The following is a 25,514-nucleotide window of genomic DNA, read 5'->3' on the forward strand; positions in this document are numbered from 1 at the left end:
CTGTGTTTTGTTGCATTTTTAAAAGACTTTATTGAGGTATACCATTTATACGAGGAAGAATACAAATAAGGTGTGCATTTCAATAATTTGTAACACAGTGACCAGACCCACGTGACCAGCACCCAGATAAAGAGATGGAATATTGACAGCATCCCAGAAACCCTCTCAAGCCCCCTCCTGTCACCTCACCCTCTCAAAAGAGACCTGAATGCCGACTTCTATCTCCTTGGGTAGTTTTTATCAATTTCTGAACTTGGTATCAATGGAATCATGCAGTCTACAGTCCTTTTGTGTCCAGCTTCGTTTGCTCAACATTATGTTTGAGAGATTCACTATATTTTCATCTTCCAGTGATTCATTCATTCTCTTTTTAATAGTACTTTGATATATTTTGCATCACAATGTATTTTCCTGTGCTATTGTTGATGGATGTGGGAGTCGTCTCTGGCTACTATGAACGGTGATGCTATGGCTATTCTTGTATATGTCTTTGGTGGAACAAGGATATGTATTTGTTCAGCAAAACAGTTTTTTTTTAAAGTAGTTGTGCCAATTTATACTTATCCTAGCTATGTGTGAAAGTTGCAGTTGCTCCAAATCTTCCCCAACACTTGGTATTGTTAGTTTTTTTTTTTCAATTTTAGCAATTCTGATGATAGTATTGTGCTATCTCTTTGCAGTTTTAAGTTGCATTTTCCTAATGAATTTGATTGAATTTTCAAGATGTCTTGGTTATTTAAATATCTTTTTTTGTGAAGTGTCTGTCCACGTATTTTGCCCCTTTTTAAATTGGATAGTCTGTCTTTTTGTTCCTGATTTGTCTCTCTTTATGCTTTCTGGATTTAAGTCATCTCTTGGGTATGTATATTGTGAAGATCTCCCACTGTGTGGTTTGCCTTTCCTTTCTTTTATTAGTGTCTGTTATGGAATAGAAGATGCTGATTTTAATGGGTCTGCATTATCAATCTTCTCTATCCTCAGCTTTCTGGACTCTCCTGCTATAGTACAGTACATAAGAACCTCTTTCTAAATTCCTGAGAAGGCCCTTTGGCGTTCACATATGAATTACAATTGCTTGGGGCTTTGAGTTATCTTTTTCTAGAACATTATTGATGGTTAGCAGTAAGCTGTCCAATCCATTGTCCTTGTCAAACCCTTGGTCAATTACCCTATTTAGTACATTCCTTTCCACAGGTAGACTATTCCAACTCACCTCTGACAAGGGTTTCAACCCTGGACCACCCCCTCATGCCAGGGAAGGTCTATCTCCATCTAACCATCAGTGTTGGCAGCCTCACTGCCATCCTAGCAGTGCATGGTCCAGATCAATAACCTCGTCACATCACCTGCTTTCTTGGACCACTACAGTGACTGTCAGCAGCTGGGTTTTCCAGAAGCAGTCACTGAGGTGGAGTTTGTTGTACAGGGTGTTTATCAGGTATCAGCGCTTGTGTAAAGGAGGGAAGAGAAAGCAGGACTGAGCAGAAGAAGAAGTGGAAGTGCGATCCAGACCTGTTAAAGCCTCGGCTAAATCCACGGGGAGCTCTGGGGCACAGGTGACCTGAGGGAGTTGCTCCGTGTTGGGCCAAGATGGCTGGGTCTTTATATCCCCACCTCCATCAGCCGTTGGATGTGGGCCTTTCTGGGGAGGGTGTGCCCTGGGGCAAGGCAGCTCTGCAGAAGAGGCGAAACCTGAAGGAGATTCAGGCTGTTGATGATAGTGGGGGCAGCAGGTCCTCTCCTGAAGGGCAGGCACATAGAGTGGGAACAGACTACCTGGTCCTGGCAGAGACTGAGCTGGTTTCGCTGAGTGTTTATAAGGCAGTGTCCGTAAGGCTCTACTTACCTCTGTTTTTTTCCATTCTGAGCATGCGCTTCTCCAGTGGGCCTTACTGAGAAACCGAAGTGTTTCCTGCACTCCACTCCTCCTTGGGCAGTCCCAAATTATAATATTTTTCTTCTCAGAACAAGATTGCTGGGTTTCCACTTTGCTTCACATTGGTCTTCTTCCTAGCTGTTTAGCTTCTTGTACTTTACAGCAAATGCCATGAGGGGAAATCCTTCCATGTGATGGCCCCATTTCTGTGTTTCCTTTCCCACTGCATCCTTGGCCCCTTAATTCCTGTCTTCTTTGACAGCACCCAAACTCTAATTTTTGTCTCTCCATCACTGTGGGATTGCCAAAAGCTCTACTGGCTTCTCTGCCTCTTTGCAGTCCAGATTCTTATTTTCTAGCGCCATGCCAAGAATTGGCGAGTCCCAAAGGGAAAAAGCGTCCACAGAATGCAGACTGTTTGCTCTGTAGTTACCTTTTCTCTGGGATCTGAGCCGCTTGCATCCTAATAGTCTCCCACTATCAAGGGCCTTTAAACAGATGTTTCTTGTGTTTTATCTGGCTTTTGTAGTTTTACTTGATGGGGGACATTGACATGTCATAAGCTACTACATCGTAGCCAAAAGTCGAAGTTTGTTTTATTTCTTTTAAGCACACTGTTTAATAGAGTTGATGCTAAATTCGGATTCCCTCCAAAAGATTGTATATAGTTAGAAGCCACCATAAGGATGAGTGAGTGTGTCTGAAAGAGAAACCCCTCAATTCTTTTCTTTTTCAGCTGCATTTGCCCCTGTTTTGATAAGAACACTTCGCTAGTGGTTATTTGGGAAATGCAGCCTGTTGATACAGGATTGGAGAATCCACTGAGAAAATCTGAAAGTCAAAAACATCACTAGTGTTCTTTAACAGGATGGTCCAAAAGTATCAGTTCTTGAAAATCAGAATAACATCAGTATTCTTTAAGAGCTCAAGGTGAAATGCCACTGACATAGGTTCCCCAAATATCAGAAGACAGTACAAATCTTCCTTCTGATCTTGGAAAAGACTGGTGAGTTTGGGACAGATTTTGGAGGATTGGTAAAACGTTTATACTAAAAAGCTTACCAGTCTTTTTAGAATTCTTTTTTTTTTCCTTTTTTTTAGTTTTCTTTGGGGGGGAGGTAATTAGGTTTATTTCATTTAATTATTATTTTTTTAAATGGAGGTACTGGGGGTTGAACCCAGGACTTCATACATGCTAAACATGTGCTCTACCTCTTGAGCTATACCCTCCCCTCTAGAATTCTTGATTGTACTATTCTTTCCATGTAGAATTAATTCTCTGAACATGGGTCTGATAAGTGGTGTTTAAATTCCTAGAATTTAAAATAATTTTTCTGTCTCATGCTTGATGGATAAACAGGATGCTAGCCATCATAGGCATATTCATAGTTCATGTTCTAGGGAGAAAGTAACTGTTAACTGTGATCTTTGTGTATGCACAAGAATATAATTTCTAGCATACGCACTAAAATGTGTTCATGTACCAAAAATATATTGTATGCCAACTTGCAAATTATGCATTATATAATATCGTTTTAATCATATAAGGGTTTATGCTATAAGGTCAGTTATAAATATAACTAATGAAGTCCTTTCCTCATTTTTTCATTTATTCAGTAAATATTCACTGAGTACCTGTGCAGTTCTGAGCATTATCCCAGGTAATCTGAAAAGAATAAAAGTAGTTACAGTGACCATAGTATTAATTTAGCCCTGGCTAGTATGGTGGTTCTCAACCAGAGATGATTTTGTAGCCCCCACCTGGGAACATTTGGCAATGTCTGTAGACATTTTGGTTGTCGTAACTTTGGGGCCAGAAAGAGTTGCCCCTGGCATTTAGCTGGTGAGAGACCCACCATGCGAAACATCCTGCAATGAACAGGACAGCCTCCCCCAGCAAAAAACTATGTGGGTCAAATGTCAATAGTGCTGCTTTTGAGAAACCAAACCCTGGTTTGGGCTTTATGTTTTCAAGGTACTCTATAATAATAACAACAACAACAACAACAACAACAATAAACAATAACAATAATAATCCTTATCATGCTTCCTACCTTTAGTGAGGGCTAAACCTAATCTGGTATGCCCATATATGAGAAACAACGTAAAAGCGTTGGTGACTCCATTAAGCCACAGAAACTAGAAAGGAACACAGGTTAGATGTCAATGGAGTAGAAGTGGAGTCTATTACATAAAGGAATTCTGAATATTTGGAAGAGGAAGGGTCCCACTTGGCACAGTGGAAGAGAGAAGGTGATCTGGGGTCATATTCATCACTGTGAACCTGTGTTGGGCGTCAGGTGCCTACTTGGCCCATGAGACAAATGGTGATGAAAAATTGACTCCCATCTTAATCTCCTTCCAAATTTTCGAATCATTTGCCCCAAGAAAACAGTAGCCCCCCTTTTTACGTTATGGACCCCAGTCTCCTTTCCGAAGTGCTTTCACAGCTGTTAGGTCACTTTGCTTCCAGAGTAAACCTCTGAGGTATTATCACCTTCATTTTATAAATAAGGAAACTGAGGTTCAGGAAGATCATTCCAAGGTTATTTTAAATCAGCCGCCCAGCCTCTCTCTTCTCCCCAACAGTCCACCATCCAGGGATTTGTTTATTAATCCTTGAACGCTTCCCTTTGTTACGGCTCCCTTCTCACAAGAGCTTTCAAAATGCCTTTTCTGACTGAGTTGAGCCAAAACTCACAACTTGTAACAGCTGCTTTTCCCAATGCTCAGCTCTGTAAATTCAATTCCTCTTCTCTTAGCATCCTTGAATAAGTCATAACCCCAAAGATATTTTGTTCTCACATAGAAGGATACACGGTTGTCTCATCCTTTCTGTCTTATGCTGATGCTGGGTCCTGTAAAGTAAATAATGTGCTAATGTGATAATGCTGTGGGAACTGTTCCTCAGAGGTTTTTAAAATAAACACTGTGTGTGTTTCCATAGTTGAGTTGTGAGAACTCAGAGGGCTAAAAGATCAAGGTCCATCAATCATTCTGAGCTTTCTAATTCTTTACTCTACCTTGTCTGTAATTATATATGGAAAGTAGTTTTTAAATTGTACTTCTGTGGGTCTAACGAGGTCTCCTCTGCCATGAAAGAACTTTGGCTATTTATTCTTTCATTCTCTTCTTCCTTTTCCAGTCTCTTACTTGTTTTTCTAGCTCTGGTTGCTGAGAGCAACCACTTCATTGCATTAGCAGCAAAATTGTCATTTTGAGATCTTGGTGAAACATATATTCTGAATTTCTGCTATTGAATTGTGAGTTCATTTGGGAGAAATACTGCAGTACTATTTCTTTGAGGTACTCAGTATCAAAATTTTGCCAGAGATGGATGATTAGAGATAGTGTGATGGAATTACTAAAAACTAGCCATGCACTCTTTATGACAATGAATAATCAAATAAAATGAGGTTTTACTAGAACTTCAAAATTTCCTACATTTATAGTTTTAAATTATTTAAAATTTAAATCATAAATAACATTTTCTTTCTTCCATATGTAGATACTTCTTTGGAGGGTGCCAAATTTAGATCTGAAGATTTGTTTTCAAGCCCTGGTTTTCTTGTTTAATAACTGTGTGGTCTTGAGCAAGTTTCTTAAACTCTTTTAACTTCTCTTTCCTCAATTTTACAATAGGAATAGTAATACCTGGGTGGTAAAACTGTTTTATGGGCTACGTGAGGTAATGTATTTGAAAGAATTTTGGAAGCCATGATGTACCATACAAATGTAAATGCTTCAATCCAACATTTAGACATTTAGACGCATTTTCTCTGTACCAGGTGGTTCACCAGGAACTGGAAAAGGAAAGATGGCATGTCTACTTTTCAAGAGCTCATAGGCCAGTGGAGAGATAGACATCTAAGCACAGAGTAAATCAGCCCTTGGATCTCTCCTTTTTTGGTGATCTAATTCAGGCTCATGGCTTGAAGTCCCACCATACACTGACATCTACAAACCTGGCTCTCAAACTGTACATCCTCTGAACTCCGGACTTGCATACATATGTATGCTTGGGACACACACACACTTGCATGCGTGTGTGTGTGCGTGCAAACACACACACACACACACACACACACACACACACACTGCCATCTATCTGTTTCCATTTGAGTGTTTACAAGACATTTCAGGCAGAACAGGTACTACCCTGATCTAGTATTGCCCCTGCACCTGCTCCTCTCCCAGCCCTCCCAATCTTAGTAAATGACAACTTCATTCTTCCAGTTGCTCCAGCCAAAGACCTTGGGTCATCCTTGACTCTTCTCTTACGCTCTCATACTATATCTGATCTGTCAGAAATCTTCTTGGCTATGCTATCAAAATAGGCATGGAACCCATCCAGTGCCCACCACCTCCACAACCACTCCCAGGTCCAAGTCACCTCAACTCCTGCCTGGATTATCTTTCCAGGTCCTTATTGTCATCCTTCCTGCCTCCTAATGTCCTGGCGGGCTATTCTATATATAGCAGCAAAAGGGATGTTTTAATTGTTGCCATCTCTCCCCTCCAAGTTTTCCCATCTGCTTCAATATAAAAGCCACCAGGGCCCTCCATCAGCATCACTGCATTGTGGAAGGAACTCCAGGGGAGGACCAATCACACAACATTCAAAGTAAACAGTGCCTCCTGGAGTTGTACAGCATAGACCTCCTGCCCTACAATATCTGCCCCCATTCCCTCTCTGACTTCTCTCTGAATACTTGTCTCTTGCTCTCTAAGCTCCAGCTACTCTGTCTGCAATGATCTTCCCCAAGATATCCCCTCTTCTCAGTTCTTTTAAGCATGTGTCTGTAGGGCCGTAACACAGGGAATGTTTGGGAGAATGGCCAAAGTTAAGAAGAGAAGCTCTATGGAGTAATAACTGTCATTATTATTGTAGTTATTTGGGTAGTGACAGAGCTAAAGACACAGAAGAATTCTTTCAATTTTTATTTTTTAAATTTTTTATTGAAGTATAGTGGATTTACAGTGTTGTGTTAGTTTCTGGTATACAAAATAGTGATTCAGTTTTAGATATAAATATGTATACTTTTTCATATTCTTTTAAATTATAGGTTATTATAAGCTATTGAATATTGTTCAGTGCTATACTGTAGGACCTTGTTGTTTATCTTTTCTGTATATAGTAGTTTATATCTGCTAATCCCAAACTCCAAGTTTATCCCTCCTCTGCTTTCCCCTTTGGTAACCATAAGTTTGTTTTCTATGTCTGTGAGTCTGTTTCTGTTTTGTAAATGAATTCATTTGTATTTTTTTTTTTTTTTTAGATTCTGTGTACAAATTATATCATATGGTATTTGTCTTTCTCTGTCTTAATTCACTTAGTATGATAATCTCTAGGTCCATCCATGTTGCTGCAAATGGCATTAATTCATTCTTCTTTATGGTTGAGTAGTATTCCATTGTGTATGGAACTTCTTTATCCAATCATCTGTCAATGGACATTTAGGTTGCTTCCATGTCTTGGCAACTGTAAATAGTGCTGCTGTGAATATTTTGGGGTGCATACATTTTTTCAAATTGGAATCTTCTCTGAGTATATGCTGAGGAGTGGGATTGCTGGAACATTTGGTAACTCTTGTTTTTAGTTTTTAAAGGAATCTCCATACTGTTTTCCATAATGGCTGCACCAAACTACATTCCTACCAACAGTGTTGGAAGGGTCCCTTTTCTCCACACCCTCTTCAGCATTTATCATTTGAAGACACAGAAGAATTCTTAATAAGCTTCATGATTAACTTGTCTGGTACTTAAACTTTATTTGGCTGTGTATTGAAACTTGAAAGGTTTTTTAAAAAATCATTTAAAAGTCCCTAAGGACTTCTTTCAGTCTGTGAACCATGAGAAATTCTCATCTTGTAGATGTCCACTGTTTTTCTCTGAGAGCCACAGTCTTGTTTTGACTCCATTCTGCCACATGCCCAGCATAAAGAAGCAGTGCCAAACAAAACAGATCTCTTGTTGAACCTAAAGACTACCTGGGCTCAGTCGTTCTTGTTTATAGATCATTAGAGATTAGGTTTCTCTTCTCTGCCAGATATTGCTTTGCTTAAGGTGGCACAGTGGTTCCTAAAAAAGAAATATAGAGGTTTCCTTTCCTCACCTGCATTCATTCTTCTTACTCTCCTTACAAGTTGGCTGCATGACTTAGAGGCTGATAACTCAGAAACCCGGTATCACAGGTTGATCCCTGTGCTTATTATGGAATATTATTTCATTTAGTGGCTAGAGACCAAGAGCTTCCACATTTTGTTCAATATTGTGCCTTGCAATCAAAAATTCACAGTTTTGGTCTTACAGACTACAATAAAATGCAGGAATTTTTAGCAATTAAAGTCTGGTTTTTTTCAATATATGTAATCATAAGTACATAGCTCTAAGCCTATTTTGGTCAATAATCAGTTTGATCGCTTCAACAAGAATGCTGGTAATTCATATCCTGAATAATTCAAAACACCATTTATTATAATTCTATATCCAGCTTTATATCTCTATGATGGTCAATTTAATCATAGCAGATACATCTTTACAGAATCAGGTGGTTGGGAAAAATTGCTGGTTGGGTTTTTTTTCACATGATAGGAATATTAGCTTAGTTCTGTTTCATATTTGTCTCCCCAAATTCCCAAGATTGGATACTACCTATGTCCAAAAGGTGGACATAACTCCTTAAGCTCAATCAGTTCTTCTTGAAATTGAACTGCAGTGGTGTGGTGATTTCCTAGTAATTCAGACATCCTAGACTCTGGACTCTACACTCTGGGCCACCCAGTGAAACTAATGTGTAATTCAGAATCATCACCTCCAAGTCTGAATCTCTTCTGAAATTGTGGCTTCTTTATAACAAATAGCATTTTGATCTTCATAACTTCAACTCCATCGAGCTTGGCCATTGGGAAGTAATTGCAATCTCCATTTTCATCTGCTCAATACGTAATATTTATTTTGTGTCTGAATCCCTGCACACATTTAAACAAAATGAGCTAAATTCTTATCAAGGAGGCAGTGTCACGTAGTATTTAGAGGTATGGTCTTCCACATAGTTTTGCTTGTGTAACCTTAAAATGATTTTGAAAAGTTATATACCCCTTGCACAATTTTAAGTTACTATCTAAAAGCTGTAAATCATGCTTGTAAGTAGTTGACAAAGAATACAATCTAAAGGATATTATGATAATTGACGTTTTAAAATGAAAACTGTTTCATTACTCTTTTAAATATGTCCGGTGGAATTTAAATACCATAGTGACTTGGCACTCACAACCATTCTAGAATCACAAGCTGTTCTTTTAACATTGGGCGAGTATTACATAGTTGCTCTTTCTTCCTGAACTTTTATTTCTATTTCCCTTCTCTCACAGAATTTCATTTAGTTATTTTTTATCACTCTATCATACGTTTCTAGGACAAAACAATGTATAAAAATGGAAATGATTACTTACAAAAAATTTACCTCACTCATGAGACAGAGGGTTAGCATTTTTGATTAATTTATCGTAGTTATTGTGACTTGTTTATAAGTAATTACTAAACTTAAATGTGACATTTATTGGAAATTTATCTCTTAATGTGTTAGAAGGGATGGTTTATTTTCTTTTAAAACTGGTTTGTGTGGAATGGAACAGTGTTTGTCATCAATTCCATTCTTTTTTTTTTTTTTTCTTTCTTTGTTTGTCTTCTAGATTGTAATGCTTTGAAAACCTATCTACATAATGAAGTTCCATTTGCTCCACAATCTTACCAGTGCTTATTATTGTCAGGGTGATATTTATTGTTGTTTTTATGTTACCCATTCTCATAGGTATGTAGAGGTAAATGATTGTGGTTTTAATTTGCATTTCTTTAATGACTAGTGATGACTGGCTTTTAACATGCTTATTTGCCATTGGTATACATTCTTCAGTGAAATGTCTGTTCATATCTTTTGCTCATTTATTTCTTGGGTTGTATTTCTTATCGTTGAGCTCTGAGAGTTCTTTCTGTGTTCTGGCTGAAAATCTTTTACTGAATATGTGATTTGAAAATATTTTCTCCCAGTCTACACCTGTCTTTTTATTCTCCTCACATTGTCTTTCACTGAGCAAGCATTTTTAATTTTGATGAAGTCTAATTTATCAATCTTTTTTTGTATAGAACATACATTTGTATCATATAAGAACATTTTCCCTTATTTATGTGCACGAAGATTTTCTCCTATAATTTCTCCTGAGACTTTTATCTTTTCATTTTATTATGATCTATGGTGAGTTGAAGTTTTACATCAAGCGTGAGGTATAGGTCAAGTGTTATTTCTTTCTTTTTGAAAATGAATGTCCAGCTTTTCCTAGGAGCATTTGTTGAAAAGATTATCATTTCCTCAGTAAATTGCTTTTGCACTTTTGTCAGGTTAATTGACCATATTCATGTGGGTCTATTTCTGGACGGACGCTTCAGTTCCATTCATTATGTGTCTATCCCTTAAGCATAACCATGCAGTTTTGATTATTACAGTTTTACAATAAGCCTTAACATCTGGGTGATGTGAATTTTTCAACTGTTTTCTTGCTTAAAATTTATTTTTCAGTACTAGTACTTTGCCTTTTTGTATAAATTTTAGAATCAGGTTGTCAAAAAAATCCTGCCAAGTTTTGATTGGAATTTGTTTAAAGCTATAGGTCAGAGTGGAAAGTTGTCATTGTGATGTCTTAATCACACTGAATCTTTTAAATGATGGACTTGGTTCATCTCTCCATTTATTAGCTCTTCCTTGATTCTTTTATCAACATTTTGTAATTTTTATTATATAGATCTTGTACATATTTTGTTAGATACTTTTAGAGCTATTGTAAAAGATATTGTTTTAGAATATTGGTTTCCTATTGTTCATTGCTTGTTATGGTAAACAGAATTATAATCTCCAATACCCTGATGTACTCATTACACTTGTATAATCTCCCTACCTTTGAATGGGGGTGTGAACTATGAGTATGATGGGAGAGTTACTATTGTGATTAGGTTACCTTCTATGTCACAGTCAACTTGAAGAAAGGTAGAGCATCCATGGTAGGGTTACCATAGTCAGGTGAGCCCTTAAACTCTCTACTTGATTTCCTGAGGGTTTTTGTCCTGAACAATGTTGAATTTTATCAAATGCTTCTCCTGCATCTATTATTTTGATCATGCAGTTTTTCTTTGGTTTGTTAACCTGGTGATCACATTTATTATATTTTGGATGTTGAAATAGCCTTGCTTCCCAGGATAAATCCCACTTGGTTGGTTATTTTGTGTCTAGGTATGATTTTCCTTGAGTTTATTCTGTTTGGATCTGCTGAGCTTCTAAAGTCTAAATTTATATCATTAATTATATTTAGGAAGTTTTAGTCATTAATTTTTCAATTTTATTTTCTGTACAAGTGTTTCTCTTTTCCTTCTTGGATTTTAGTGACATTTTATAGTACCCAGCAGGTGCCTGAACTTATGTTCATTTTTTTTTCAATCTTTTTCTCTCTTGTTCAGGTTGGATGATTTCTGTTAATCTATATTCAAGTTCACTGACTCTTTCCACTGTCGTCTCTGTTCTGAAATTCTGTGGCTCTTAAAAAAACTTAGTTATTGTATTCTTTAGTTCTAAAATTTCTGCTTGATTTTTTCCATGAAGCTGTTATTTCTTTTCTGAGAACTTGTGTCCTTCCATTCATTTCAAGCCTGTTGACCATTACTTCATGGAGCACGTGTGTAATAGCTGCCTTAAGGGCTTTGTGAGTGAAAATACTGCAACCATATCACTAAACAAAGAATGTTGAAACCAAGTCATCAGTGGCTGCTGCCACCCCCCAGTGGGGACAGGCCTGCAGCCCAGCCTCTGCAGCCACTCACAGTGGTGCCCTCTGAGCAGATTCAGAATAAGAAAGGACAGGACACTGGCCCTAGATAGCTAGGTGCTTGTCAAAGGAATGAATTCAATGAGCCCAAATGTTTGCTTCCTCCCATACTTAGAAAAGTACTAAATTCTTTAATTTGAAATGCATGGTTTTCTTTAGATAACAAGTAATCCTTTATTGTTCCAACTACCTGGTCTTTGTTGTAAAGCTCCTATATATCCTAGCTCCTCCCCTACCTCTTTGGAGCAGTCCCTCAGAGTGATCTGAGAGGCTGTCATCCCGGCTTGAGTCCTCCTGCCAAATAAAACATAACTGTTAACTTTTAGGTTGCGCATTTATTTCAGTCGACAGCTTTATCAAGTAATTCTATCTGCATCATCTCAGGGTTGGTGTCTATTGATGGTATTTTCATTTAAGGGTGCTGAGAATGTCCTGTTTTTTAGTTTGTTAACTAATTTTGGATTACAGACTGAGCATTTTGAAGATATTATGAGATTCTGGGCCCTGTTAAAATTCTCTGGAGAAAGTTGATTTTTGTTTATGTGTTTGTTGTTTCATAGTCAGTTGACCCAGTTGGGCTCTAGTCATAAGTCCCATTCTACCTTCTGTGGGCTTTGATTTCAATGTCAGTTTAGTTTTCAAAGACTATGTAGTGCTGTTTGGATCCTCCCAACATATGTGACTTCCATGGACCAGTCTTGTACCTGGGCCATGACCTACATTGCAGTTTACTTCTCAAAGCCCTTGGTATTATATTTCAATTTATTTTCATGGATGCACTCTTGGGGAATAAGCTCAGGACTTCATACACAGCTCCATCATGTCTTTCCTCTTTGTGATCTCCCTGAGACTCCCTGGCTCCCAGGGACCCTTCCTCCTGGTCCTTTTTGAAACAGGTATAATTTCAGCATCCTTTCATGGTCATAACTACCTCTGGGGCAAATAGGCATCCTAGGCTACTGCTGCTCCCCTGGTGGCAAGAGTAGAACTTTAGGACTGGGACCACCTTCCAGAGGAGGATCAAGAGAGAAAAGAGCTCTGGAAATTTCCCCCCGTCCCTTTGCCAGGGCCCCTCCCTCCCATTTCTCTGACCAGGGAGAGAGTTTCTCTTGGCCATTCCTGCTACATGATTTTGCAGCTCTGGATCTGTATTGGGAAATATGGGTAGAAAAAGAAAAACACAGAAAACTCACTTTGTTATTAGTCTTTTTTAAAAATTGAGGTATAATTGCAATATAGCATCATATTTATTTCAAGTGCACAATATAACGATCAATATTTGTATGTCTTTTTCAACTATTGATTTTCCTCATCAATCTGCCTACTATTCTTTCATTTTCAGGTGCCATAGATAGTTGCTTTATATGTTCTGTTCACAATTTTCAGTTATGATCAGAGGGGGAGATGAGGTAGAATAGTCTTATTCTATCTTTACTGGAACCAGAAGCTTAGAATCTCCCTTTTTACTTCTAATTTTAAGATACATATTTAGGTAGATGGACAGACAGACAAAACCCAGTGCCTAATAATTTGCTGCCTGAAGGAAATGGATGCCCTTGCCTATGGTGTATCTTTGTGCTCTTTTGACTTTGCCCTTCAAGGGGTTTCCTTAGGAACAGTATATTCTCTGACATTTGGAGGATGAGGATGCAAGATAGCTAAATGGAGGACACTTTGAATTGTCTGTATGTTTGGAACTCCAGATATTTCACACTGTAGGGTTATACAGCATAGCAGGTTCGGAACAGATAGGTAAGAGGCATGCTTTTCTTTCACCAGTTGGAAAAAAGGACTTTGTGAAAGGGAAGGTAGGAAAAGGGAAATGGATGACTTCACCCTCGCATGTGGCCTCAAGTAAAGGCAATTATAGAAGACAGGGCAATTGAGGATATGGAAGTCGATTCCCTTAAGACTCTCTCTGCCTGTATGTACCCTTGGAAAGTCTTTGCTTACCCTCAGGAAAAGACATTCCACACTTAGAAGATGGCTATTGTAGAATCAAACAGACCTGGCTGTTATCCTGGTTCTACTTCTTCAGTGATAATCTAAAGTTGAAAACAGACACATATAGTATAAAAATGAATCACAAGCGACAGAAATGCATATGCACATATACAAGTTATTACGTTAACATATGCAATGAGAATCAAGAACAGAAAAGTGCTGAGCAATTGTGAAGATGAAATCGTTAGAATCTGATGGGGCTAGTCTGTGGAAATGGCAGTCTGATAGAGATTTGTAGAAGGGAAGTCAATTACTTTTAAGTTAAGCTTCTCTTGAGTGACTATGGTAAGGCAGTTACAGAATTAAATAGGAAAAAAAAAAAAAACCCAGAAGATATGGTGGTCAGACTTTCCAATCCAAACAATAGTGTCTTAATAATAGTGTTTAATAATAATAGTTACAACACTAATGATATATAATGCTTCCTGAGCATTTATTATATACTAAGTGCTGTGTTAAGTATTTCAGAGACATTTTTAAATTTATTGCTCACAGCAGCACTGTGAAGATTATGGTTATTCTTCTTTCTTTCTTTCTTTTTTAATTGAGGTGTAGTCAGTTACATTGTGCCAGTTTCTGGTGTACAGCATAATGTCCCAGTCATGCATCTACATATGTATATTCATTCTCATATTCTTTTTCATTAAAGGTTATTACATTGTATATAGTTCCCTGTGCTATACCAAAGAAATATTTTTTTTGTGTATTTTTACATATAGTGGTTAATGTTTGTGTCCACCCCTAATTTGTATGTTGGAACTCAGTCCCAATGGAACAGCATTAGGATGTGGAAACTTTGGGAGGTAATTAGGTTTAGATGAGGTTGTGGGGATGGACCTCATGATGGGATTAGGGTCCTTTTTTCTTTTTTTCTGAAAAAAATGAAAAAAGAAAAAAAAAGCAATAGTATTTATTAGTATTTAGAGAACTGTAGCAAACCCCAGAGAAGTAAGCGTGTCCGTTTAAGAAAAGGGGCTTGTATCCAGAAGGAAATCTACTTCAGGATGACACCTGCACCCCAATGTTCATAGCAGCACTAGTTACAATAGCCAAAACATGGAAACAGCCTAAATGTCCATCAACAGGTGACTAGATAAAGAAGATGTGGTATATTTATACAATGGAATACTACTCAGCCATAAAAACCGACAACATAATGCCATTTGCAGCAACATGGATGCTCCTGGAAAATGTCATTCTAAGTGAAGTAAGCCAGAAAGAGAAAGAAAAATACCATATGAGATCGCTCATATGTAGAATCTAAAAAACAAAAACAAAAACAAACAAACAAACAGAAACAAAGCGTAAATAAAGGACAGAAATAGACTCACAGACAGAGAATACAGACTTGTGGTTACCAGGGGGGTGGAGGGTGGGAAGGGATAGACTGGGATTTCAAAATTGTAGAATAGACTACACTGTATAGCACAGGGAAATATACACAAAATGTTATGATAACTCACAGAGAAAAAAACGTGACAATGAGTGTGAATATGTCCATGAATAACTGAAAAATTGTGCTGAACACTGGAATTTGACACAACATTGTAAAATGATTATAAATCAATAAAAAAATGTTAAAAAAAAAAAAGGCTGAAAACATTAAAAAAAAAAAAAAAAAAAGAAAAGAAAAGAGCCCAGAGCTGGTTCTCTCTGTGTGTGCACAGGCCAAGGGAGGCCACGTGAGGACATAACCGGGGGGAGGGGCCTCACCAGAAATCTGACTGTCCTGGCACCCTGATCTTGGGCTTTTGGAACCGTGAGAAATAAATATTTGTTGTTTAAGCAACCCAGTCTGTGGTATGGTCATGGCCATGTTAACAGACCAAGACATTTCCCGGTGGGATGATAAGGGAACTGGTGCTTGGCAAGGTTCAGTCACTTGCTCAAGTGTATAGAAGTGGGACTCGGCAGAGCGCTGGTTTGAACTCACTTGAATCTACACCTGCCAGGAGTTCAAAGACCTAGGATGTCACTGTTTATAAAACACAGCACACCAATTTTAAAAGGAGAAAAGAGGCTTACTGTGTGCATTAATAGCATTCAAAATTAGCACCAAATGACAGTGCTGTGTACAAAGGCCACTTACTTAAAAATCATTCCTTGCAAGCGCTTAGACTAGTTTAAAGATTAGACCTATAGCATTCAGCCCACAAAGGAAGGAAAGGGTTTATTTTATACAAAAAGTACATGTTGTGTAGGGAACTTTGCAAGTATATGCGCATGTATGGGTAGACATACATGTATATGTTATAAAGCGCAGGATTCTGTATGTAAAGCAAGTATCGGTCCTTAACCTTATCATTTGTGATTAGGTGAGCAGTGGTTACCTGAACACACCCCACTCAGCTTCTCTCTCTTTTCTTCTTCATGGGAATGTGCCTAACTTTTTTCTTCATGATTGGCAATTTGAATAAATCTCAACAAAGGACAATAAAGTGGTTATTTGGTTTAGAACTGCTGATATTGACCTGGTAAGGAGAAGTTTAGAGTTTTGCTCTCAGTCTCCTTGGACAGATGTCAGAAATGTGTGACTTAATTTAGGCGAAGGCTTTGCACTGAAAATAAGTCTGCCTGCTGGCAGTCTTCTAATTGAAGTAAACATGAAATGTTCAGATCTGCCTGGTATAGAATAGTAGTGATAAAAATAAATGAGCCTTGAAGTATTTTTAATTCATGAAGTCTTATTCCACCAGTCAAATGCAAATGTAGACATGAAGGTAGGGACCTTTTATTTATTTCTGTTAGTGTAGCACAGTTTTGCTATTTTTATGACGGAAAGCACTGCAAGTTGATTTGACTAGAGACTTGATACAAAGTAAGACGCAAGGCCACGCAGTTCCAAGCAAGAAAGCAACATCTATTCTTTAGAATCTGGTTGCACTAATACCAACTCAAACGCAGAGGACAGAATGTTCTAGATGAAATGTAAGATTCAGCACTTAAAAATCTTGAGACTCTTTGACGCGTTACTTTTGTCCACTCAGTAGCATGTAGGAGGCCCGTAAGAGTGAATGTTTTCTGAAATTGGTTAATACACCCAGCCAGTGGCCCCACAGGACCTGGCTTTTTACTCCATAGGATTTTGTGAAATATTATTCTTTGGGGTTGCTAAGCTGTTTCTAATTTTCCCAATTTGGATTTCAGAAGACTCCCTGCTAAGTATAATTTTGGAATAGAGGATTTATATGGGATAAAATCTGAAGACCAGAAAGCTTCTTGCTTAACTGTGAAACTTAACAGCCAAGAATTAGCATTTGAACATTGTACCAAAACAAACAGCATTTTGTTGTTCTGATAGAAAACAAGCTGTTCATTGGATTTAATACCTTTGTTTAGAAGAACGAATTACTAGAAAAATTGAACTAAAGGGAAATAATTTTTATGTTCTTTTCTGGGAACTCAGCTTAGAGACATACATTCACGTCTTCATTCGGCAGCAACAGAGTAGCAACTCTGTGCCAATCATGCGTTCAGCAAAGGTGTATGGAGGACCTACTGTGTGCTGGGATGTTTCAGGTGCTGGGGATTTAGGGGCAAATACGACAGACAGAGTCCCTGTTCTGAAGAACTCACACATTGGAGATTTCATGATCTTCCGTGGAGAGAAGAAGGCAGAAGGAATGATAACAAGCAAGCGTTTGGTTGGGAAGAGGGAGAAGGTGGTGGTTGTACCACCTGTCAAAGTAGAAGCCACAGGGAAGAGAAGAGTTGGAGAGAAAGAACTATGTAGACTTGTGAGTTTCCTGGCTGTGTCGTTGTGTTAGCGGATAGTGAGACCCCCCCTAAATTAGGAAGCCCATCAAAGTGTGTGTCCTTGCCGCTGGCCATGAAAGAATTTGCACAGCAGAGCCTGAGGGACTAAGAAAACAGCCGCTTTATTGCTCAGAAGGGGAAAAGGAAGGAAAGCGCCTGAGCAGAGAAGGAAAGAAAAGTGCTCGAGTGAGGAAAAGGTGCTGGAACAGGGAGTTGTCAGCCAAGATGGCCCATAGAGACAGCTCTGACCCGGGTTGGGCTATGTGGATTTTTATGAGCTGCTTCTGCCATCATGCCCTCCTTCTGGGTGTATTGGGAACAATCAGTCCTTTTTTGGGCTTTTTGGTCCTTGTGTGGGCTTTTCTGTTTGTTGTCATGGCAATCATCAGCTATCATGGGATGAGTGCCTGTGTCATTTAGCAGCTAATACATTACAGTGAGTGTTTAATGAGGCTCAAGGTCCACTGGAAGTCAAATCCTCCACCATCCTGGGCTCAGTTTGGTCTTACCAGTTCTTGTGTCTTCTCATTGCAGCTGCCTCCTGAGACTTAGATAAGAGTAATTGGTTTCTAGGGAGAGGAGCAGGGATATGATCCTGGGGACAACAGCCTTGGTGACAAAAAGGAAAGCGGCTTTTAATCAGAATGCTGACAATCTGGTGGACCCAATGTTCCCCTGAAAAACCATTTCTGAAGATTCTGCTCAGCCATAAACAAGAGGCAGGAGTTGGGGGTGAGGCTTAGTTCCTGAAGAAGAATTTACAGATACTGTTATTATATTCCTTGAGGAGGAGCCAGATCCCTGCCCCAGGACTGCAATATTGTTTCTTGACTATTCCTCCCGTATTTCTACATTCCCTTCCTTCCCTGATTGGTAACTGTTTGAACCTAGCCTTTGGAACTCAGGAAAAGTCAAGCAGGCTGCATGAAGCCTATTTCCTACCAAAAAGAAATTGGGGACAGAAAGGATTTGTATCAGGGGGCACCCATAGGGACCTGCTCTCTTTCGATTGGTACCTGAAACTCAAGGAGAGGTTTGAACTGGGTGAACAAGAGCCTGGGAGTTATTAGTTTATGTATATTGGGCTGAAATCAAAGAGGTGGATGAGCTTATGGAGAGCAAACATGAAGTGTAGTGGAAGGACACGATAGGAAAGAGAACAGACTTCAGGACATTTAACGGGCAAGTTGCAAAAGCAGGTTTGATGACATCTTTCCTTTTCTGAGACCCACAGGTGTTGTGAGAGTGGCTCAATTCACCATTTAACTGTAATCTCCACTTCCGTTCTCTTTCCTTGCTCTGGTCTGGTAGATTATGAAACAGGCAGATGCCCTACTAGACTTGGGAGAATTGGAGTGGAGTCCCCCCGGGAACTCTGGAAAATTGTTTATTAAAAATGCGATTCACTGTATTCTGTATGAAGATAGAAAGCATGTATAAATAAACATAGTTTGGTTTAAAAATTAGATTTTATTGGTTTATGGCTCAGGTTAGGTTGCAATGACACTGTCATCTGTTCAAAACAAGATTCCTGTAAGTAATAATAATAGCTGACTTATTGCAGGCATGCTGGGTGCCAGTGACTGTGTTAAGTGCTTTATAGCACTGTCTCCTTTAAGCTTCTGCACAACATAATGGGTATATACTATTACGATTTTTATTTCTATATTTTACTAGTATCCTTATAGATAAGGATGCAGACGCTTATCATTTCAGCATATTTCCTGACAAAATAACCTTGATACTCAGTATGTTTTTGAAGGAGAGAATGAATGAAGATGCTTTTAGCAGTGAAGAAAGTAATTTGAAGGGAAGGGAATTAATCGAGCCTTTTGCATTGCCACCCAGAGTCTCATTAGGATTAGTATTATGAGCAAGAAAATAAGCAAGCTGATAGCAACATTTATTGCAGAAAGGAGAATGGACTTTGAGAAGCTAAGTCTAATGAGGTAAGTGATTCGTGTCACTGATGTTGTGTGTTCATTTTGGCATTTGGCGCCAAGTCAGATGCCCAAAGGCAGTTCTGCCTGGCTGGCTGAAATCTGGTCTATTTTTATTTCTCCTTGGGATGCTGTGCTCTTTTGCAGCCCAGTTACCCCTCCCTATCCTGTCTCTGTTCCTCCTTCTCAGCTCATTGCCAGTTTATCACTTTCATGGTGTGATATGGGGCTGTCTGTGTCTGTTCCTCTCATATCTAATACTTAACCTTCCAGATTTCCTCCAGTCCTGGCATGGTCTCAGAAATGATACCAGCTGAAATTCCTACCACCAGCAATCATAAAATGTAATAGGGTATCTCTTTTTTTCTTATATTTAAATGTGATGCAGATGCTTTATTTTTTATTCTGTGTCATTCCTCATATCGGTCTGATAGATTGAACATGAATGACTCAAATACGGGAGAAATTTGTCACTGGGATCGTGGTCCCAATTTCTTTTGCACAGGGCAGATGTCATTCGATTTCAGAATAAAAACAAGGAAACAAAAACAGTTAGTTGGTCATTTAACCTAACAAGTTTAATTTTAGGTTTAATTTTGAGGGAAGAAGTAGGTTGTTGAAAGCGACCTGAGCCTGCTGGGAAGTCTGAGAGATAGACTGGATGAAGGATGGAGCCTGTGCCTGAAAGGCCTGAATGAAGGATTTCTTGGCTGGAAGAATACAGACTGGTTAGAGAGGAAATGAAAGCTGGGAAAACTGGAGGGGGCCTTTGAAGTTGAGAATGAGGAGTCTGCAGTTGATAAGGAGAACAATAGTGAGGCCATTGGCGGGGAGGGGTGACCTGGTCAAAGCCATGGGTGAGAAAAAACATGTTTTACCAACTGGTAAAATTGAATATGTACCGGTTTTGCATGCCTGAGTCGTTTGTGAGAGCCATTGTTGTTGCTGTGAAAAACCCTGAAGGACATTACAATGGAAAATAAATGAGAAAAATCCATGGTTCGGAGATTTCTGAGTTTTGACACAAAAGGTCACTTTGCCTTTAGGCAAACTAAACACAACTTCTCTTCTCCTGGGGCAGGCATCTCTTTGGTCTTGCCCATTTGATTTTTGTAAAATTTTTAAAAGTTTGCTTTAGCTGCCATTTTCATAGTATTATTTCCACAGAAATTTTGTTTCTAACATCAGTTACAACTAATAGGTATTTCTCTACTTTTCGTTGTAGAGAATATATTCTCTCTCTAGTTTTCCCAACACATTCTTCTTTCAGTTAACATTTTATCTCTAACAAGTGTGAAAGTGGCTTATTTTTATTTACTTTTTAGTAGTATTTGTAAAGCATGAACATTTTTGTGTGATAATTGAAGCTTTTTTTTTAAGCTGATGCACGTAGTAAGATGCCTATTATTTATATAGAAAAACTGAAGCTTTTCTCATAGCTATGATCATATGAGTAGAAAAAGGAACTATATATATTCATATATATATATATATATAGGAATGAAAAATACTATTCTGTGTGAGTTAACATTGTGTTGGACTATGATCCTTTATATTTGAAGTTAAAATTTTCCTCGCTATGTGCAGAAAAAGGTATAGGAAGTGACACCGGACTGTGATACTCAGGCAACAGCTCTAATTGTGTTTCTGACAGAGAGCAAAGGTGTTTACATGCTTTTCAGCTGACATCACCGTGATGACTCAGAACCTTTTGAGTTGCAGAAGTTGTATACATAAAGTATTCATAGTTATAAGCCAATCTCTTGTTGATTGATATGGCTTTGATTTATGCCTTTCTTCTTCCAAAATCACACTGTGATACTGAAGTCTAGGTGTGTGAAAGCCCAAGGGTAAATCAAACATTGGGACCTCACAGTTGTTTGCATGAAGCACTGAATCCTCTGAATGAGTCGCCATGTAAACTGAACAGATGCTGGGAGCCAGTTGGCACAATGTAATGAACCTCATTCTCATAGTACATCATCGAGTTACTCGTTAGTGCCTCCAAGGGTAGATGTGCTTTTCAAACAACCAATTTACTGCTAGGGAGCAACATAAACATTAGGGAAAATAGAGTACTACATTTAGTTCAATTGAGTATGTCAAATGACAATCTCAATAGCTTTCCTAAAATTCAGATGTTAACAAGTCTTCTACTTTCCTTTCTCTTCAGGAAGGATACCTTATACCAAACAGATGGAGAGCTTTGACTTCTCTCAAAGGCTCCCCAGAGGAAGCTTGAACAGTATTCCTTGGCAAACCCTTTCCAATCTGTCATACTTCTTAGGAACAGGAAATTTGCCCCTGCCTCATATTGCAGCATTTTTTTTTGCATTAGCCCCTAATGGAGAAGAAAAGGCATTTGTGTACCTTTCTCCATGAGCTCTCTCTTTATAACCCTAAAGAATATTATGCAGATTATGGTCATGGAACCAGTATCACCAGGAGGTCCTGATGCAAGGCCAGATACACTTCGGGTGTGTTCTTGTTTCTGGGAGATTATTCCTGGTTCCATGATCGTACTCGGATTCTGATATTAAGGATGTTCCCTTGGTGAGGTGGGGATGTGTTTTCAGTGTGTGGTAATAGGTAGATTTTGTTGGCAACATTTACTTATTTCTTCAGGTTAGGATACTTTGCCTTTGCCCCTAGTGTCCTGTGCTTTAGTTATTCTAACTGAAATAAATTATATCATTTAATGTTTACTATTATTTTAATTCTTTTCACAGATCTTATTTAGCCAAGATAATTTAAAATTCCAATTCTCAGAGAATCTTCCTGTTTCCTTAGAGTTTCCTTCTTGCGTTATCCCAATTATTACTAAAGAATATAGTGATATTAAGGCCAGGATTAATCCTTATCAAAAATTATTTTAAAATATTAGTCACAATACAACAATAAAAAATATATAATCAATCTTCAGAGTTCTCTTATTGTTATCCAGTTTTTTTTACTGTATTGATAATAGATTTATTGCTTTGAAATTATACTCATCATTTTCCTTAGCTAAAGGGTCTGTCAACTGGTTCCAGATCAGGATCAGCAAATTCGTCTTGGTCCATGAGCCAAATGCAGCCTGTCACCTGTTTTGTAAATAAAGTTTTATTGAGACACACCATGCCCTTTCATTTAGGTGTTACCTATGACTGCTTTTGCTCTACAGTGGCATAGCTGAAGGGTTGTAACAGAGACTGTGTGCATTGCTAAGCCTAAAAAATTCACTATCTGGCCCTTTATAGAAGAAGTTTGCCAACCTCTGTTCCAGGTCAGTTCCTATTTGCTTCAGAGTGTTGGATTAGACATTAGAAAACCTGGATTCAAGTCCTGCCTCTACATTCCCATTAGCTCTGTGACATTGGCCAAGCTGAGTTTCCTCATCTTTATGATGAGGAGGCAGGACTGTCGGTTTGCCAGTCTCTTCCAACTTTAAAATTCCAGAAACCTAATTAATTCTGTTTTACCTAAAATAATTTAAAGTTGATTTTTTTTCCCCTTACAGATTGAATTTTGGGTTTGTCATAATCCCTTTGGAGCATATTAGACACACATCCAACTTTCCACACATGGGCCGTGACTTAAGAGATAACAATACAGCTTGCCTGTGTGAGTTCTCTGTGTGCCAAGGTTGGAGGCAGGCACTTTACCTTATCTCTTTTAACCTTCAAAATACCTCTGCACAGGGGCTGTGAGTGTTCACACCACTGATAAGAGGCAGGGCTGGGACTCTAACTCAGTCCTTTCTAACAGTAAAGCTCTGTGCCCTTTCCACGGAGACAGAGCAACACTATCTTTTCCTATGCCACCTCTATTTTAATACAGTCGTTTGAATATATGGTAGCACCTCACTTATTCAGTGATTGCCACCCAAATTATTCAGAACACAACCAGTGATTAAAAAGTAAAAATACAAAAAAGATTAACAACCAAGTAGGTGTTCACTCAGCCATTAAAAATATTTCCCAAGGTCCTCATTCAGAGCCTGTTCACATTTGCTTTGAAATCACTCTGAAAACTTGCCTTTTTTGTTGTTGTTGTTTCCCTGATCTATAACTAATGGTAAACAAGTTGGAAATGGAGGTGGATAGAAGTACTGTTGCAGGTGTCTCTAGACCAGTGGAGGTGGGGACCACTGGGACAGCATGGAACAGAGAAGAGTGATGCATTCCAAATGGCGCAGGCAGCAGTCATAGGAAGCTCAGCATAGGGACAAATTCACCCAGGAACCTCCCTGTAGCACTGGGAAATTTTTGCTGCCATCATAAAGACCCGGGGGCAGCATAGTAATGTGAACAGTTAGCACTCTCAATTTAAGGGGGAGAACAAATGGTCTGTTTCACAGAACTTTAATAAAATTATGAAAATTGTTAGGAATCTTGAACAGATATACCTTGGTGGTTTGAATTTTTCTCTATGTGGAATATTTCCATTCTTAAAAATGCTGAACAAATGACAAACTGCCCAGTCCACATTATTTAAGAAATCTTTCTCCAGATTTTTCATCTATTTCATCCCTCTTTTCTGGTTTTGGTTATTGTCTTATACATTGTTCACGCTCTGAAAACAGCACTCTAGAGATAAGTGAGTAATTAAAAGTCTGATGTCTCAGTTCCATCTATTACCAGATTTTCTCCATACCTAATTAAGTCTCAAGATTTTCCATTATCTCTTTTTATTCTCTAGCTTTCAAGAAGGTTTTATTGTTTTTCTTTTTGTCTTTTTATTTTTTTAAAGTAGAAGCCCATTTTCTTCTTAAGCTTTAAAAAACACTTACCGTGGATTCATTGTGTATTCTTGATATAAAATTAATCTTGCAGAAGGGAATCTTATTTCTTCTATTGCAGACTCCTGCAGCGTTGAGAGGGGTGGACGTGGTGGCTTTTATGTTGCTCTCCTGGACTCACTTCTTGGCTTCTTCTTTCTGATGCACAGACACATCCTTCTATGTTGATTTTCCAAACCATCACTTCTAATGGTCTGCTTTGGGGAATATTTTAACAGCTCACACACTTTTAGGTAATATTTTAAGCAGTTTATTTCTGGAAGAACATACTAGAACTACTTGTGGAAGCTAAGAGAGTTAGGAACATTGAACTAATTTTTAGCCCTCCTACCTCTCTGTGTGGGGGTCAGAGGAGAGAGGGCTGTTACCCACTGATACCACCAGCCTGAGGCAGTACACGTCCTTCAGGTAATTTCCTCTTTGTTTGGCTGCCTATATTATGATGGCAATTTAATAATATCAGTGATAATAAAGAAATGAAATTTATCACTCACTCACTTGATGTCAGCTACTGTGCCTAATGGTTCATATGTATTATGCCAATTAATCTTCACTACAGTTCTGTAAAGGTAGGTGCAGAGTTACAGGCATCCTTCAGCCAATGACTGGGCTGTATTTCAAAGGTGTATCTGCAAATTAGTTATTTCAAACATGAAAGATATTTTCTCACAGAAGCCACGTTGTGAGTACATCTGTAGGCTGGGCTGGGTTACCAAAGTCTGACTCACAGCCGACGTGTGTAAATCACTGTCTCTGTCCAGAGGTACATCCAGAGTCCTCATGGGAATATGATGTGCCCACCTTCTTCCTGGGGTCCTAACTTTCATTCCATTTTATTCTTAGATCTTCTTTATGGACAGATGGACGATGGGAATGAAACCTCTTCCAATTCAAACCATTCATGCTAGTTAGAGAATAATGAATCAGCTGTAACAGAAGAGACCTTGAAATACAGTGGCTTAAATAAAATAACATTTAATTCCTCTGTTAAGCAATAGATCCAAGATGAATTTCCCAGTTTGCCAAGTCAGTCTTTCCCTATGAAGTCATCTAAAGACGTGGATTCCATCCATTTTTTTGCATCATCAACTTCTAGATCGTATGGTCCTTATCTAAGCGATTGAAGCTGGCTGAGCCCTGTGTCTGTGCTCCAGCTTGTGGGAGGGCAAAGAGCGGAAGTACATGGCAGCAAGTCCCTTGTAAAGCAGGCAAAGTGGAAGAAGAATCTGCTTATATTCTGTTGTGGAGAACTTAGTAATGTGGGGCTGGGAAATGTCGTCTTCAGC

The 25,514-nt window shown here is 38.5% G+C and overlaps 1 protein-coding gene across 3 annotated transcripts in view; it reads left to right on the forward strand.

Annotated features, from left to right (window-relative positions):
• The window catches only part of CORIN (corin, serine peptidase), a 221,645-nt gene that overhangs the window by 92,948 nt on the left and 103,183 nt on the right, over window positions 1-25,514 (forward strand). The window lies entirely within an intron of this gene.

Source organism: Camelus dromedarius, chromosome 1 (assembly GCF_036321535.1).
Source record: "Camelus dromedarius isolate mCamDro1 chromosome 1, mCamDro1.pat, whole genome shotgun sequence".
NCBI classification, from domain to species: Eukaryota; Metazoa; Chordata; class Mammalia; order Artiodactyla; family Camelidae; genus Camelus; species Camelus dromedarius.